This window comes from Labrus bergylta, chromosome 5 (assembly GCF_963930695.1).
Source record: "Labrus bergylta chromosome 5, fLabBer1.1, whole genome shotgun sequence".
NCBI classification, from domain to species: Eukaryota; Metazoa; Chordata; class Actinopteri; order Labriformes; family Labridae; genus Labrus; species Labrus bergylta.
The window spans coordinates 31,879,601-31,897,100 of record NC_089199.1 but is presented as its reverse complement, the minus strand read 5'-3'; the positions used below and the strand labels follow the sequence as shown (position 1 = coordinate 31,897,100).

General features: G+C 45.5%; 4 non-coding genes across 4 annotated transcripts; all 4 read left to right on the top strand.

The window, feature by feature from the left end:
* Nucleotides 1-2,093: 2,093 nt before the first annotated feature.
* Nucleotides 2,094-2,199, top strand: LOC114919799 (U6 spliceosomal RNA). Its single transcript, XR_003808173.2, has one exon. It is a non-coding gene; the product is annotated as a U6 spliceosomal RNA (small nuclear RNA).
* A 7,635-nt stretch (nucleotides 2,200-9,834) lies between these two features.
* On the top strand, nucleotides 9,835-9,940 carry LOC114921251 (U6 spliceosomal RNA). Its single transcript, XR_003809544.2, has one exon. It is a non-coding gene; the product is annotated as a U6 spliceosomal RNA (small nuclear RNA).
* A 3,271-nt stretch (nucleotides 9,941-13,211) lies between these two features.
* LOC136179368 (U6 spliceosomal RNA) lies at nucleotides 13,212-13,317 on the top strand. The gene has a single exon (XR_010666500.1). It is a non-coding gene; the product is annotated as a U6 spliceosomal RNA (small nuclear RNA).
* A 2,162-nt stretch (nucleotides 13,318-15,479) lies between these two features.
* On the top strand, nucleotides 15,480-15,585 carry LOC114921248 (U6 spliceosomal RNA). Its single transcript, XR_003809541.1, has one exon. It is a non-coding gene; the product is annotated as a U6 spliceosomal RNA (small nuclear RNA).
* Nucleotides 15,586-17,500: the final 1,915 nt, after the last annotated feature.

Sequence of the window (17,500 nt, the reverse complement as noted above, 5' to 3'; positions counted from 1 at the left end):
GTCAGCGTTGTGTACCCGCGTGCTCGTGCATGAAGTGCACCGTACCTGAGCACGATACGGAGCGGTCACACAGGTCAAACGAACTGGACTTTAGTGTTGAAGCGTGTTGGGCACGGTACGGATAATAATAATAATAATAATAATAATAATAATAACTTTATTTATATAGCAGCTTTTAAAAACACAGGTTTACAAAGTGCTTTGACAAACAGCAAAAACAAGAACAAACTAAACCAAACACAGAAGAACATAAACAACAACAAGAACATAACAAATGTAAAATACTAAAAATAATTAAATACAATTCAACAGAAAAGAACCCAAAGTGCACGATACCCAACAGACATATATAAACCGACCATCACAAGAACCATCATAAGAACCATCACAAGAACCATCATTAGAACCATCACAAGAACCATCACAAGAACCATCACAAGAACCATCACAAGAACCCAGGAAACACAAGAACCATCATAAGTACCATCATAAGAACCATCATAAGAACCATCACAAGAACCATCACAAGAACCATCACAAGAACCATCACAAGAACCATCATGAGAACCATCACGAAAACCATCATGAGAACCATCACAAGAACCATCACAAGAACCATCACAAGAACCATCACAAGAACCATCATAAGAACCATCATAAGAACCATCACAAGAACCCAGGAAACTCAAGAACCATCACAAGAACCATCACAAGAACCATCATAAGAACCATCACAAGAACCATCACAAGAACCATCACAAGAACCATCATAAGAACCATCACAAGAACCATCACAAGAACCATCATAAGAACCATCACAAGAACCCAGGAAACACAAGAACCATCACAAGAACCATCACAAGAACCATCATAAGAACCATCACAAGAACCATCACAAGAACCATCATAAGAACCATCACAAGAACCATCACAAGAACCATCACAAGAACCATCATAAGAACCATCACAAGAACCATCACAAGAACCATCACAAGAACCATCATAAGAACCATCACAAGAACCCAGGAAACACAAGAACCATCACAAGAACCATCACATGAACCATCATAAGGCGGTTTCTGTTCTGGAGGGTGGTGGAGTGGAACCAGCAGGTTATAGAAAAAGTAATAATGCTCTCAATGAAGGAGTAGTAGAAGGTCAGAAGAATGTTCTTACTGACTCCAAAGGAATTGAGCTTCCTTAGGAGGTATTTCCGCTGCTGACATTTCCTGAGAATCTCCTCGGTGTTGGAGGAGAATTTCAGCAGGCTGTCGAAGATGGTACCCAGGTACTTATACTCCTCTACTAGTTCAACAGGATTCCCATGGATTGTGGTGATTGCTGATGCAACCAGTTCCCTCTGCTTGTTGGAGAAGGTCACCACCATGTCTGTGTGATTGTATGTACGGTGTGATTGGCCCTTCTCACTTAGAGGTGTACGGTGTGATTGGCCCTTCTCACTTAGAGATGTACGGTGTGATTGGCCCTTCTCACTTAGAGATGTACGGTGTGATTGGCCCTTCTCACTTAGAGGTGTACGTTGTTTTTAAGCAGGATCCAGGATCGCAGCAGGTTCTCTCTGGCTGCGAGAGTGTTTTTCACCTCTTCCGGCTTTGACGTAAGCCAAACCAGACCAAACTGGCTCTTTATCTCATGTCTCTCTCTCTCTCTCTCTCTCTCTCTCTGTACCCACTCCCTAATATCCCACAGTGTCTCTCTACAAACACACTCTGACCCCAACCATCCCCCACAGGGGCCAGAGTGTGTCCTGGAGGGCCTAGTCAGCCTTTTGTTCACGCTCCCACTGCCATCCAATCCCCATCGTGTGATGTAGGCCTAATCTGCATAAATGTCCCAGCATGCCCCTGTAACTCTGATGATGTCCAAAAAAACCACCTCAGGTTAAACACCAGCGGGTCACATTGGGTCACAGGTACACAACTCAAAGTCCAGCACCCAGGCATCTCTCTAGTGTTTTCCTGGGTTCATAATGAGCAGTTGAAGAGATTCTAGAGACGTTAGGACCCACACCATGAGTCAAAGGGGTCATGAGACATAGACCTATATAGTCAGTCGGGGTTTTGGAAGTTATTGTGTTAGTTCTCTAACACATATATTAAAATTGGAACGATACAGAGAAGATTAGCATGGCCCCTGCGCAAGAATGACACGCAAATTCGTGAAGCGTTCCTTCTTGCACCCTGACCCTACCTTAACCCCCTAACAGCACCCTGACCCTACCTTAACCCCCTAACAGCACCCTGACCTTAACCCCGTAACAGCACCCTGACCCTACCTTAACCCCCTAACAGCGCCCTAACCCTACCTTAACCCCCTAACGGCGCCCTGACCCTACCCCTACCCCACAGCAGCTTCGTTTCACCAAATCACTGTCACAATTGTGAAAAATTATGAAAAGTCATTTATCTCACTTATTTTAATCAGACACAGCAATAAATAACAAAATAAAATAGGACGCCCGCACATCGGAGAACAACACAGAGAACATGAGAGCTACTTTGTGTCTTATATTGAGTCATGTTAGTCAGATACAGACATGAAACTCTGGATTTCTCCTTAATGAAGGCTGTCAGCGTTGTGTACCCGCGTGCTCGTGCATGAAGTGCACCGTACCTGAGCACGATACGGAGCGGTCACACAGGTCAAACGAACTGGACTTTAGTGTTGAAGCGTGTTGGGCACGGTACGGATAATAAAAATAATAATAATAATAATAATAACTTTATTTATATAGCAGCTTTTAAAAACACAGGTTTACAAAGTGCTTTGACAAACAGCAAAAACAAGAACAAACTAAAGCAAACACAGAAGAACATAAACAACAACAAGAACATAAGAAATGCAAAATACTAAAAATAATTAAATACAATTCAACAGAAAAGAACCCAAAGTGCACGATACCCAACAGACATATATAACCCGACCATCACAAGAACCATCATAAGAACCATCACAAGAACCATCATTAGAACCATCACAAGAACCATCACAAGAACCATCATAAGAACCATCATAAGAACCCAGGCAACACAAGAACCATCACAAGAACCATCATAAGAACCATCACAAGAACCATCACAAGAACCCAGGAAACACAAGAACCATCATAAGTACTGTAACATTACTGATTGTAAGTCCACCTCAAAATTGGGATTTAAGTGTGGCTGTTCGGCACTGGTGGTGAGCAAAAAGATGTCAGGAGGCAGAAGTCAATGCAAAATGAAGTGATTGATTTATTAACCAAAAATAGCACCAAACAAAAGTCCCAGGTAACCTAATAAAACAAGATTACGTAAACCGAACGAAACCACAGCCTCACAGCAAGCTGCCACTAACCAAACAACCCCCTTTCCCCCCCCCCCAGACTCTGGCTTTATACAAGAAACCCCCAACTGGCCTCACTTTGTCTGATTAAGCTCAGGTGATTTCACTCAGCCTAATCACTCTGCAGGCCAGTGTAGGGAAGGTGGGGGCAGGTGAAAGGTATGGGACAACCTTTTCACATTTCCCCCTCCCCTGAAAGCTCGCCATCAGGATGGCGAGACAGGAAGTCGGCCACAACATTGTCCTTTCCAGGTCGATAATGAACCCTGAATCTGTAAGGCTGCATCTCAAGAGCCCATCTTGAAATGCGGTTGTTTGAGTCTTTCATTTTATGAAGCCACTGCAGGCCTCTGTGATCTGTCTCCAGAATAAAGTCTCTGCCTAGCAGATAGTATTTAAAGGTCTCTAACGCCCACTTGATGGCCAGACACTCCAGCTCAATAGCCGAGTACCTTGTCTCTCTTGGCCACAATTTCCGGCTGGCATAAGCAACCGGCTTCTGGGCAGTCCCTTCACCCTGAAGCAGGACAGCCCCCAGGCCCACCCCTGAGGCATCAGTTTGCACGACGAAGGGTTGGCTGAAGTCTGGGCTCTGCAATACTGGATCATCACAGAGTGCCCCCTTCAGGTCAAGGAAAGCCAGTTCATGCTTTCCTTCCCACGGCAGTTGATTAGGGCTGGACTTCCTGGTAAGGTCAGTTAAAGGAGCTGCTCGTGTGGCAAATTGGGAAACAAAGCGTCGATACCACCCAGCCAGGCCAAGAAAAGACCTCAGCTCCTTCTTGGTACCGGGACGTGGACAATCCTTCACTGCCTGCACCTTGTCCTGTTGAGGCCGTATCACACCACGGCCCAGCAAATAGCCCAGGTACTTTGCTTCTGGTTGGGCTAGGGAACACTTTTTGGGCTGAACTGTCAGACCGGCCTGCTTGAGCCTCTGTAGAATTTCTCTCAGATGCCGCATGTGATCCTCCCATGTCAGACTGAAAATGACAATGTCATCTAGGTAAGCAGCTGAGAAGGATTCTGTCCCCTCCAAGACTCTGTCCATGAGTCGCTGAAACGTGGCTGGGGCCCCGTGCAGACCAAAGGGCATGACCGTAAACTGGAAAAGGCCTTGGGAAGTTCTGAAAGCAGTGTACTGCCGGGCCTTTGGAGCCAGCGGCACCTGCCAATACCCCTTGCATAGATCGAGTGTGCTGATGTACTGGGCCTGTCCAACACGCTCAATAAGGTCATCCAGCCTTGGGGTGGGATAGGCATCAAACTTTGACTGAGCATTAAGTTTACGAAAGTCAATGCAAAATCTAATAGTGCTATCTTTTTTAAGTACTAGCACTACAGGACTGCTCCACTCACTGTGAGATTTTTCAATTACACCCAGTGTCATCATTAACTCCAGCTCCTTCTTCAGGGCTGGCAGCAACCTCTCTGGAATCCGGTACATTTTCTGGCGGACAGGAGAAGGATCTTCCAGGATAATGTCATGTTCCACTATGTTGGTGTAACCTGGTTTGTCTTTAAGCAACTCTGGAGGAACAATGGCTAGCAGCTCACTCTGCATTTGTGGGGTGAGATGAGCAAGGTCCAACTGAATTTGAGTCTCATCTTGATTTGGAAAAAACTGATCCGTTTGGTCCTCCTCCGTCTTTACAGCTCTGACCAGAAGCTGCTGGCTAGACTGACTGGGCTTTGGTACCCATTCTTTAAGGAGATTGACGTGATAAGTCTGCTTCTTCCGACGACGTTGGGGCATGTCAAGTTCATAAGTCGCAGGACCCATCTTCCTCAGAACTTTAAAAGGCCCCTGCCACTTGGCTAGCAGCTTGTTGTCTGTGGTTGGTAGAAGCAGCAGGACCTCTTGCCCCGGCTGGAAAACTCTGACCTTTGTCTTTTTGTCAAACATCTCTTTTTGTCTCTTCTGGGCTTGCTCCATATTAGCCTGAACCCTGGTTGCCATCTGCTCCATCTTTTCCCTCATTTTAAGGACGTACTGGAGGACAGGTACTGGCTTCAAACCACTGGATGGCTCCCAGGTGTCTCTTAGCACATCAAGAGGTCCTCTCACTCGCCTTCCATACAGGAGTTCAAAGGGCGAATAGCCGGTTGAGGCCTGAGGGACTTCCCTGTAAGAGAAAAGCAGATACGGCAGCCAACAGTCCCAGTCTTTTCCATCTTCAGCCACAAACTTCCTCAACATCGCCTTCAGTGTCTGATTATATCTCTCCACTAACCCGTCAGTCTGGGGGTGGTAAGGGGTGGTCTTAATACTTTTAACCCCCAACAAGCTATACACCTGCTTTAATGTCTGAGATAGAAAAGCAGCACCCTGGTCTGTCACTATCTCCCTGGGAATGCCTACTCTGGAAAACAGCTGTAAGAGAATAGGTGCCATGGCCCTTGCTGTAATTCGCTTCAGCGGTAAAGCTTCAGGATAGCGGGTGGCATAGTCACATATTACCAATATGTATCTATAGCCTGACCTAGACCTTTCTAGAGGCCCGACAATGTCCATACCTATCCTAGAAAATGGAACATCAATTATTGGCATGGGCAGCAGTGGAAACTGCTGTACTTTCTTGCAACTGGACAATTGACACTCATGACAGGTTTTACACAACATTTGAACATCAGTGTACAAACCAGGCCAAAAGAATTTACAGGAAATACGGTCTAATGTTTTAACACTGCCCAAATGACCTGCCCAAGGTATGCTGTGGCCCAACATCAATACCTTGTCCCTCAAGCTTTCTGGCACTACAAGCTGCTCGGCTGCCCCCCTTTCTGGCTGATGGTACAGTAACCCCTTGCGCATCAGAAAACTCTCCCCCGTTAAGGAGGGGGATACCCCCGTGCTCACACCATCTATCTCAGTGACCTTGCTGAAGGCACTTTGTAACGTGTTGTCTTCCCTCTGAAGCTGGCTTAAATCCCCAGGAACCTCCCACCAACTGTCTCCTGCTGACTGCTCTGGCTCTGAAACCGGCTGTTGTTGCTGTCTCAGGGCCCCCATGAGCTTTTCCCTCCGCCTTTGCTGCCTACTCTTCTTAACCCGGCCATTACTTTCACCAGGGAACTCAACCTGACTGAAGGGAAGCTGCTCTAACCCCTGTGAGTGTGTGATAGGTTGCGGAGACTGGCTAGTGTTGTCCCTCCTGGCTCTGGTTACAACCATATTAACTGGCCTGCTCTGATGAAGTAACCTGGGTAGGATGGGTAGATCTTGACCTAACAGGACTGGATGACTTAAACCAGGAACAACTCCAACCTCTAATAAGTACGACTGGCCCTGCACTTCAAGATAAACCCACGCTGTCGGGTAAGGACGTTTGTCACCATGCACACACCACACTTCTACTTCCCCTTCCCCCATCTGCTGTTGCTGAACCAGGTAGGGCATGACTAAAGTCTGAGTGCTGGCAGAGTCCAACAAAGCAGTGGCGGGCATGCCATTAACAGTAACAGTTGCTATTTGCATTTTACCTCTAACTTCATGATCATCTACTTTCTGTATAGTGGGTCTGGGAACACAGCACATGGTGTTGGCACCTTTTACTTTTAAAGCTGGACATTCAGGCTTTATGTGCCCTTCCTTTCCACAAAAATAACAAACAGGTGGGTCTTTATTTCTCTTTCCTGCTGTACTGTCAGGGAATTTAACACCTACTCCTCTCCTCTCATCTGAAAACCGTTGACCACCCCCACCAAACCCCCCAGACTTACCCTTGGGCGTGGTTGGTCGATTGTTCTTGTCATGACGGAAGAATCTTGGTCCCCTCCTTGCAGCCATGAAGGCCTCCACCAGTTGAGCAGCTCTCTGACCGTTCTCAGGGTTATGCTCCATCACCCACACTCTAACTTCAGGTGACAGAGTGCGCAGAAACTGCTCCAGGATCAGGACCTCTCCAACTTCCTCCATTGTCTTTTGTACTGGTTTCACCCATTTCTTGTAAAGCTCTTTCAGACGATGATAAAGCTCTCGAGGAGTCTCCCCTGGATGGGTTTCTGGATCACGGAACCTCTGACGGTACATTTCTTCATTTATTTCGTATTTGGCTAGAATGGCCTCTTTAACTTTGTCATAGTCCATTGAATCATTCACATCCATTGCAACATAGGCGCTTCTGGCCTTACCCGTCAGATGTGGAACCAGCTGCTCAGCCCACTCCGCCCTGGGCCATCTGTACGCGGTGGCTAGGCGCTCAAATGTTGTGAGATATGGTTCAATGTCATCTCCTTCTTCCAATTTTGGAATGGTGGCTCTGCTCCAGGTTGCTGGCCCCACAGGGAAGGGAGGATTGTTGTCAGGGGGCGGTGATCCACCAGTCGCTGGAGACCTGGACAATGCACCCCTCCTTTCTGGGTCATTGTGCTCCATACCTCCGCTGACCTCTTCCCGCTTCTCTGCCTCCATCTCATCCCGCACCTGGTTCAGTTGTATCTGGATACTTCTCCACCTTTGCTCCTGCTTGAAGGCCTCGCTCTCCTGGACTTGCATCTGCCTCTGGATGAGGGCATACAGTTGATCCAGGCCACCTTGTTCGTGTCCCCTGGTAGCTAGGTCCTCCCTAGGACCTTGGTCACCTCGTAGAGCCCCTGGGTCATACTGCAGTGTTTGGCTTTCACTTTGCATGGCTTTCTGTGCGCTCCTGGTGATTGGGCGTCCGGGCTTCTTCTTCTGGCTCTCCAGTTTCAGTGATGAAAAAAAAATCCCACCACTGCCACCAAATGTAACATTACTGATTGTAAGTCCACCTCAAAATTGGGATTTAAGTGTGGCTGTTCGGCACTGGTGGTGGGCAAAAAGATGTCAGGAGGCAGAAGTCAATGCAAAATGAAGTGATTGATTTATTAACCAAAAATAGCACCAAACAAAAGTCCCGGGTAACCTAATAAAACAAGATTACGTAAACCGAACGAAACCACAGCCTCACAGCAAGCTGCCACTAACCAAACAACCCCCTTTCCCCCCCCCCCAGACTCTGGCTTTATACAAGAAACCCCCAACTGGCCTCACTTTGTCTGATTAAGCTCAGGTGATTTCACTCAGCCTAATCACTCTGCAGGCCAGTGTAGGGAAGGTGGGGGCAGGTGAAAGGTATGGGACAACCTTTTCACAAGTACCAGCATAAGAACCATCATAAGAACCATCACAAGAACCATCACAAGAACCATCATAAGAACCATCACAAGAACCATCACAAGAACCATCATGAGAACCATCACGAGAACCATCATGAGAACCATCACAAGAACCATCACAAGAACCATCATAAGAACCATCATAAGAACCATCACAAGAACCATCACAAGAACCATCACAAGAACCATCATAAGAACCATCACAAGAACCCAGGAAACACAAGAACCATCATAAGAACCATCACAAGAACCATCACAAGAACCATCATAAGGCGGTTTCTGTTCTGGAGGGTGGTGGAGTGGAACCAGCAGGTTATAGAAAAAGTAATAATGCTCTCAATGAAGGAGTAGTAGAAGGTCAGAAGAATGTTCTTACTGACTCCAAAGGAATTGAGCTTCCTTAGGAGGTATTTCCGCTGCTGACATTTCCTGAGAATCTCCTCGGTGTTGGAGGAGAATTTCAGCAGGCTGTCGAAGATGGTACCCAGGTACTTATACTCCTCTACTAGTTCAACAGGATTCCCATGGATTGTGGTGATTGCTGATGCAGCCAGTTCCCTCTGCTTGTTGGAGAAGGTCACCACCATGTCTGTGTGATTGTATGTATGGTGTGATTGGCCCTTCTCACTTAGAGGTGTACGGTGTGATTGGCCCTTCTCACTTAGAGATGCACGGTGTGATTGGCCCTTCTCACTTAGAGTTGTACGGTGTGATTGGCCCTTCTCACTTAGAGATGCACGGTGTGATTGGCCCTTCTCACTTAGAGATGTACGGTGTGATTGGCCGTTCTCACTTAGAGATGTACGTTGTTTTTAAGCAGGATCCAGGATCGCAGCAGGTTCTCTCTGGCTGCGAGAGTGTTTTTCACCTCTTCCGGCTTTGACGTAAGCCAAACCAGACCAAACTGGCTCTGTATCTCATGTCTCTCTCTCTCTCTCTGTACCCACTCCCTAATATCCCACAGTGTCTCTCTACAAACACACTCTGACCCCAACCATCCCCCACAGGGGCCAGAGTGTGTCCTGGAGGGCCTAGTCAGCCTTTTGTTCACGCTCCCACTGCCATCCAATCCCCATCGTGTGATGTAGGCCTAATCTGCATAAATGTCCCAGCATGCCCCTGTAACTCTGATGATGTCCAAAAAAACCACCTCAGGTTAAACACCAGCGGGTCACATTGGGTCACAGGTACACAACTCAAAGTCCAGCACCCAGGCATCTCTCTAGTGTTTTCCTGGGTTCATAATGAGCAGTTGAAGAGATTCTAGAGACGTTAGGACCCACACCATGAGTCAAAGGGGTCATGAGACATAGACCTATATAGTCAGTCGGGGTTTTGGAAGTTATTGTGTTAGTTCTCTAACACATATATTAAAATTGGAACGATACAGAGAAGATTAGCATGGCCCCTGCGCAAGGATGACACGCAAATTCGTGAAGCGTTCCTTCTTGCGCCCTGACCCTACCTTAACCCCCTAACAGCGCCCTGACCCTACCTTAACCCCCTAACAGCGCCCTGACCCTAACCCTACCTTAACCCCCTAACAGCGCCCTGACCCTACCTTAACCCCCTAACAGCGCCCTGACCCTAACCCTACCTTAACCCCCTAACAGCGCCCTGACCCTAACCCTACCTTAACCCCCTAACAGCGCCCTGACCCTAACCCTACCTTAACCCCCTAACAGCGCCCTGACCCTACCTTAACCCCCTAACGGCGCCCTGATCCTAACCCTACCCCACAGCAGCTTCGTTTCACCAAATCACTGTCACAATTGTGAAAAATTATGAAAAGTCATTTATCTCACTTATTTTAATCAGACACAGCAATAAATAACAAAATAAAATAGGACGCCCGCACATCGGAGAACAACACAGAGAACATGAGAGCTACTTTTTGTCTTATATTGAGTCATGTTAGTCAGATACAGACATGAAACTCTGGATTTCTTCTTAATGAAGGCTGTCAGCGTTGTGTACCCGCGTGCTCGTGCATGAAGTGCACCGTACCTGAGCACGATACGGAGCGGTCACACAGGTCAAACGAACTGGACTTTAGTGTTGAAGCGTGTTGGGCACGGTACGGATAATAATAATAATAATAACTTTATTTATATAGCAGCTTTTAAAAACACAGGTTTACAAAGTGCTTTGACAAACAGCAAAAACAAGAACAAACTAAAGCAAACACAGAAGAACATAAACAACAACAAGAACATAACAAATGTAAAATACTAAAAATAATTAAATACAATTCAACAGAAAAGAACCCAAAGTGCACGATACCCAACAGACATATATAACCCGACCATCACAAGAACCATCACAAGAACCATCATAAGAACCATCACAAGAACCATCATAAGAACCATCACAAGAACCATCACAAGAACCATCACAAGAACCATCATAAGAACCCAGGAAACACAAGAACCATCATAAGTACCAGCATAAGAACCATCTTAAGAACCATCATAAGAACCATCACAAGAACCATCATAAGAACCCAGGCAACACAAGAACCCAACAACACGAGCTGAGACCAAGAGGAGCAAAGATTTAAAAAGATGTAAGAAACTAAAAGAGATAAAAGCAAATCAAAAGATAACAGCAATAAGAAGGTAAGAGCAGAAAAAGAAATAGAAACAAGTGGTTAAAGGATAAATAAAAACTATAATATTAATAAAAATACAAAGTAAATATAAATATGAAACATAAATAGACAATTCAATTCAATTCAAATTCAAAAAACTTTATTTGTCCCCGGGGGGCAATTCAACGGCACACAGAGCAGTAAATTAACAACAGTGCAAGTAAACAAAACATTATAACCTGAATAGAAAGTGTCAATTTAAATACAACTTAAAGCTTAAACTTAACTTAAAATACAAAATATAAAAGAGTAGATATAAGTGGACAGTGATCGGACTAACAGATGTAAACAGATGTAACCAGAACTATGTGCAGTAAACAAGAAATAAATATATATATACAGAGCTATGTGCAAGTAGGCAAATACTAAATGATAAGTTATTAAGGTGCATGGAGAATAATGGAACAACAGAACTAATATATACAATATAACTGTAAGGTAAGAATTAGATAAATAAAGTGACCGTAGTGCAATGATAGATAAGAAACAACAGGAATAAAGTTAGCAGAACTGTATGAATACTGATATAAAATGGATAGAATAAAGTGATGTAGTGCATGAGACCAGATAAAGCAGAGGCAGTTAAGGTGCATGGCAAATATAAAGGAAGTAAAAAAGCAAAGTTCACAGCTGAGAGTCTGCATTGGGTGAGAGGTGTTGGTGTCTGTTGGGGGGGGGGGGTTAGGAGTTGAGGAGCTGGACAGCCCTGGGAACAAAGGTTGCTCTTCTCCTCTGTGTCCTGCAGCAGGGACAGCGAAGTCGGCGTCCTGAGGGGAGCCACTCAAACGCTGGGAAGAGAGCGTGTGAGGGGTCCTGCATGATTCGACCTGCTAGCCTGATTGTCTGTTGCTCATAGATGGATGTCAAAGTCCTTACAGGTAGTCCAATGATCTCAGAGCAGACTGTGACCGTGCTCTGCAGGCGGTTTCTGTTCTGGAGGGTGGTGGAGTGGAACCAGCAGGTTATAGAAAAAGTAATAATGCTCTCAATGAAGGAGTAGTAGAAGGTCAGAAGAATGTTCTTACTGACTCCAAAGGAATTGAGCTTCCTTAGGAGGTATTTCCGCTGCTGACATTTCCTGAGAATCTCCTCGGTGTTGGAGGAGAATTTCAGCAGGCTGTCGAAGATGGTACCCAGGTACTTATACTCCTCTACTAGTTCAACAGGATTCCCATGGATTGTGGTGATTGCTGATGCAGCCAGTTCCCTCTGCTTGTTGGAGAAGGTCACCACCATGTCTGTGTGATTGTATGTATGGTGTGATTGGCCCTTCTCACTTAGAGGTGTACGGTGTGATTGGCCCTTCTCACTTAGAGATGCACGGTGTGATTGGCCCTTCTCACTTAGAGTTGTACGGTGTGATTGGCCCTTCTCACTTAGAGTTGTACGGTGTGATTGGCCCTTCTCACTTAGAGATGCACGGTGTGATTGGCCCTTCTCACTTAGAGATGCACGGTGTGATTGGCCCTTCTCACTTAGAGATGTACGGTGTGATTGGCCCTTCTCACTTAGAGATGTACGTTGTTTTTAAGCAGGATCCAGGATCGCAGCAGGTTCTCTCTGGCTGCGAGAGTCTTTTTCACCTCTTCCGGCTTTGACGTAAGCCAAACCAGACCAAACTGGCTCTGTATCTCATGTCTCTCTCTCTCTCTCTCTCTCTCTCTCTGTACCCACTCCCTAATATCCCACAGTGTCTCTCTACAAACACACTCTGACCCCAACCATCCCCCACAGGGGCCAGAGTGTGTCCTGGAGGGCCTAGTCAGCCTTTTGTTCACGCTCCCACTGCCATCCAATCCCCATCATGTGATGTAGGCCTAATCTGCATAAATGTCCCAGCATGCCCCTGTAACTCTGATGATGTCCAAAAGAACCACCTCAGGTTAAACACCAGCGGGTCACATTGGGTCACAGGTACACAACTCAAAGTCCAGCACCCAGGCATCTCTCTAGTGTTTTCCTGGGTTCATAGTGAGCAGTTGAAGAGATTCTAGAGACGTTAGGACCCACACCATGAGTCAAAGGGGTCATGAGACATAGACCTATATAGTCAGTCGGGGTTTTGGAAGTTATTGTGTTAGTTCTCTAACACATATATTAAAATTGGAACGATACAGAGAAGATTAGCATGGCCCCTGCGCAAGGATGACACGCAAATTCGTGAAGCGTTCCTTCTTGCGCCCTGACCCTACCTTAACCCTCTAACAGCGCCCTGACCCTACCTTAACCCCCTAACAGCGCCCTGACCCTAACCCTACCTTAACCCCCTAACAGCACCCTAACCCTACCTTAACCCTCTAACCCTACCTTAACCCCCTAACAGCGCCCTGACCCTACCTTAACCCCCTAACGGCGCCCTGACCCTAACCCTACCCCACAGCAGCTTCGTTTCACCAAATCACTGTCACAATTGTGAAAAATTATGAAAAGTCATTTATCTCACTTATTTTAATCAGACACAGCAATAAATAACAAAATAAAATAGGACGCCCGCACATCGGAGAACAACACAGAGAACATGAGAGCTACTTTGTGTCTTATATTGAGTCATGTTAGTCAGATACAGACATGAAACTCTGGATTTCTTCTTAATGAAGGCTGTCAGCGTTGTGTACCCGCGTGCTCGTGCATGAAGTGCACCGTACCTGAGCACGATACGGAGCGGTCACACAGGTCAAACGAACTGGACTTTAGTGTTGAAGCGTGTTGGGCACGGTACGGATAATAATAATAATAATAATAATAACTTTATTTATATAGCAGCTTTTAAAAACACAGGTTTACAAAGTGCTTTGACAAACAGCAAAAACAAGAACAAACTAAAGCAAACACAGAAGAACATAAACAACAGCAAGAACAAAACAAATGTAAAATACTAAAAATAATTAAATACAATTCAACAGAAAAGAACCCAAAGTGCACGATACCCAACAGACATATATAACCCGACCATCACAAGAACCATCACAAGAACCATCATAAGAACCATCACAAGAACCATCACAAGAACCATCACAAGAACCATCACAAGAACCATCACAAGAACCATCATAAGAACCATCATAAGAACCCAGGAAACACAAGAACCATCATAAGTACCAGCATAAGAACCATCATAAGAACCATCACAAGAACCATCACAAGAACCATCATAAGAACCATCACAAGAACCATCACAAGAACCATCATGAGAACCATCACGAGAACCATCATGAGAACCATCACAAGAACCATCACAAGAACCATCACAAGAACCATCATAAGAACCATCATAAGAACCATCACAAGAACCATCACAAGAACCATCATAAGAACCATCACAAGAACCCAGGAAACACAAGAACCATCATAAGAACCATCACAAGAACCATCACAAGAACCATCATAAGGCGGTTTCTGTTCTGGAGGGTGGTGGAGTGGAACCAGCAGGTTATAGAAAAAGTAATAATGCTCTCAATGAAGGAGTAGTAGAAGGTCAGAAGAATGTTCTTACTGACTCCAAAGGAATTGAGCTTCCTTAGGAGGTATTTCCGCTGCTGACATTTCCTGAGAATCTCCTCGGTGTTGGAGGAGAATTTCAGCAGGCTGTCGAAGATGGTACCCAGGTACTTATACTCCTCTACTAGTTCAACAGGATTCCCATGGATTGTGGTGATTGCTGATGCAGCCAGTTCCCTCTGCTTGTTGGAGAAGGTCACCACCATGTCTGTGTGATTGTATGTACGGTGTGATTGGCCCTTCTCACTTAGAGGCGTACGGTGTGATTGGCCCTTCTCACTTAGAGATGTACGTTGTTTTTAAGCAGGATCCAGGATCGCAGCAGGTTCTATCTGGCTGCGAGAGTGTTTTTCACCTCTTCCGGCTTTGACGTAAGCCAAACCAGACCAAACTGGCTCTGTATCTCATGTCTCTCTCTCTCTCTCTCTCTCTCTCTGTACCCACTCCCTAATATCCCACAGTGTCTCTCTACAAACACACTCTGACCCCAACCATCCCCCACAGGGGCCAGAGTGTGTCCTGGAGGGCCTAGTCAGCCTTTTGTTCACGCTCCCACTGCCATCCAATCCCCATCGTGTGATGTAGGCCTAATCTGCATAAATGTCCCAGCATGCCCCTGTAACTCTGATGATGTCCAAAAGAACCACCTCAGGTTAAACACCAGCGGGTCACATTGGGTCACAGGTACACAACTCAAAGTCCAGCACCCAGGCATCTCTCTAGTGTTTTCCTGGGTTCATAGTGAGCAGTTGAAGAGATTCTAGAGACGTTAGGACCCACACCATGAGTCAAAGGGGTCATGAGACATAGACCTATATAGTCAGTCGGGGTTTTGGTTATTATTGTGTTAGTTCTCTAACACATATATTAAAATTGGAACGATACAGAGAAGATTAGCATGGCCCCTGCGCAAGGATGACACGCAAATTCGTGAAGCGTTCCTTCTTGCACCCTGACCCTACCTTAACCCTCTAACAGCACCCTGACCCTATCTTAACCCCCTAACAGCGCCCTGACCCTAATCCTACCTTAACCCCCTAACGGCGCCCTGACCCTACCTTAACCCCCTAACGGCGCCATGACCCTACCTTAACCCCCTAACAGCGCCCTGACCCTACCTTATCCCCCTAACAGCGCCCTGACCCTAACCCTACCCCACAGCAGCTTCGTTTCACCAAATCACTGTCACATTTGTGAAAAATTATGAAAAGTCATTTATCTCACTTATTTTAATCAGACACAGCAATAAATAACAAAATAAAAAAGGACGCCCGCACATCGGAGAACAACACAGAGAACATGAGAGCTACTTTGTGTCTTATATTGAGTCATGTTAGTCAGATACAGACATGAAACTCTGGATTTCTCCTTAATGAAGGCTGTCAGCGCTGTGTACCCGCGTGCTCGTGCATGAAGTGCACCGTACCTGAGCACGATACGGAGCGGTCACACAGGTCAAACGAACTGGACTTTAGTGTTGAAGCGTGTTGGGCACGGTACGGATAATAATAATAATAATAATAATAATAATAATAACTTTATTTATATAGCAGCTTTTAAAAACACAGGTTTACAAAGTGCTTTGACAAACAGCAAAAACAAGAACAAACTAAACCAAACACAGAAGAACATAAACAACAACAAGAACATAACAAATGTAAAATACTAAAAATAATTAAATACAATTCAACAGAAAAGAACCCAAAGTGCACGATACCCAACAGACATATATAACCCGACCATCACAAGAACCATCATAAGAACCATCACAAGAACCATCATTAGAACCATCACAAGAACCATCACAAGAACCATCACAAGAACCATCACAAGAACCCAGGAAACACAAGAACCATCATAAGTACCATCATAAGTACCATCATAAGAACCATCACAAGAACCATCACAAGAACCATCATAAGAACCATCACAAGAACCATCACAAGAACCATCATGAGAACCATCACGAAAACCATCATGAGAACCATCACAAGAACCATCACAAGAACCATCACAAGAACCATCATAAGAACCATCATAAGAACCATCACAAGAACCCAGGAAACACAAGAACCATCACAAGAACCATCACAAGAACCATCATAAGAACCATCACAAGAACCATCACAAGAACCATCACAAGAACCATCATAAGAACCATCACAAGAACCATCACAAGAACCATCATAAGAACCATCACAAGAACCCAGGAAACACAAGAACCATCACAAGAACCATCACAAGAACCATCATAAGAACCATCACAAGAACCATCACAAGAACCATCATAAGAACCATCACAAGAACCATCACAAGAACCATCACAAGAACCATCATAAGAACCATCACAAGAACCCAGGAAACACAAGAACCATCACAAGAACCATCACATGAACCATCATAAGGCGGTTTCTGTTCTGGAGGGTGGTGGAGTGGAACCAGCAGGTTATAGAAAAAGTAATAATGCTCTCAGTGAAGGAGTAGTAGAAGGTCAGAAGAATGTTCTTACTGACTCCAAAGGAATTGAGCTTCCTTAGGAGGTATTTCCGCTGCTGACATTTCCTGAGAATCTCCTCGGTGTTGGAGGAGAATTTCAGCAGGCTGTCGAAGATGGTACCCAGGTACTTATACTCCTCTACTAGTTCAACAGGATTCCCATGGATTGTGGTGATTGCTGATGCAGCCAGTTCCCTCTGCTTGTTGGAGAAGGTCACCACCATGTCTGTGTGATTGTATGTACGGTGTGATTGGCCCTTCTCACTTAGAGGTGTACGGTGTGATTGGCCCTTCTCACTTAGAGATGTACGGTGTGATTGGCCCTTCTCACTTAGAGATGTACGGTGTAATTGGCCCTTCTCACTTAGA